We start from the raw sequence: 1,532 nt of genomic DNA on the forward strand, positions 1-1,532 counted from the left end.
CATTTCAATCGAACAGTAACTGAATGCCTCGATGCCCGTTTGCCTGCTTTATATAGCAAGTCACGTCCACGTGACTCACTGTCTGTAGGAGAAAACCATTTTTGTGATTGGGGTGGTGTACCTAATAAACTATATATGTATATAGACATACAGTACCAGTCAAAAGTTTGGTCACACCTACTCATTCCAGGGTTTTTCTTTATTTTTTACTAGTTTCTACATTGTAGAATAATAGTGAAGACATCAAAACTATGAAATTACACATGGAATCATGTAGTAACCCAAAAAAGTGTTAAACAAGCTAAATCTATTTTATATTTGAGATTCTTCAAAGTAGCCATACTTTGCCTTTATGACACCTTTGCACAAAGCGAGAGGGAGAGGTGTCAGTCACTAAACCTTGAGTCCCCTGTGCTCGTGTCCGAGTCACCAATGGTCGAGTCACAAGTACCTATGGCAGAAGTGCTCGAGTCCTGGTCCATGTCTCAGTCACTGCGTCCACATTAACTCAAAATAAAGTTATTTACACAGTCGGATATATTGTAGTGGCAAGAGGAATTTAGTCAATAAATTGTTTGGTATCCATTTTCCTTTCTTTCTGTGCCGACAAATGGTAATGTTAAAAAGGTCCCGTTCATTGCAAAACGTTCTCGAATGTTGCATATAGAAATTCCATGAATGGAGCCAACGTTATTCCTTACTCTACATGTCAGAGAGGCATGTTTGTTTTACATAGCATATATCTATCTGAACGTTCCAAGACATTGCATCCTACTGAACGCTCCCCAGGTTGTTAGCTATAGCCTTCCAATGCATGATAGAAAGAAAAAAACATAGCGCCTGTATTATGGGCCATATCTTTTGAACGGTAATCTCTCTATCCGTTTTGCTACAGAACCTGGATATAAAATGCAGTGGGGAAAGTGGAAGGGTTGAGTGAGACTAAAAATTCAAGGACCGCCTACTTTTCTATACTCAAGGTAGAGAAAAACATAGCTTGACCGTTGTTTTATCATTGAACTTAATGCTGCTATTGTTTTTAATTTCGTAAAGCAACTTGTGTTTCTTAACCAGACAAAATGTAACTAACTAGAAGGCTGCTGGTGACTGGTTAGCTACGGGTAAGCAAGAGAGTTGCCAGTGTGATGTGCATAATCGGAAGTGGAGCCAGAGCGAAGCCTGTCTGCCCAACAACATATCATACTAATTTGAGTGTCTTGGATTTACATTTACTATGTTATTATGTTACTATGTTTACTATGTTAGTCTATGAGACCAGGCTGCAATGCCCACACTCATTGCTTGCTCTCCCGCAGCTCCCCAGCTGACATCCCTGATTGTTTGTTTTTACGTAACAACACACACACGCCTAAGCAGTGATTGTGTGAGCTGACACACACACACACACACACACACACACACACACACACACACACACACACACACACACACACACACACACACACACACACACACACACACACACACACACACACACACACACACACACACACACACACACACTGAGCTGG

The sequence above is a fragment of the Oncorhynchus gorbuscha genome, linkage group LG10, assembly GCF_021184085.1.
Source record: "Oncorhynchus gorbuscha isolate QuinsamMale2020 ecotype Even-year linkage group LG10, OgorEven_v1.0, whole genome shotgun sequence".
NCBI lineage: Eukaryota > Metazoa > Chordata > Actinopteri > Salmoniformes > Salmonidae > Oncorhynchus > Oncorhynchus gorbuscha.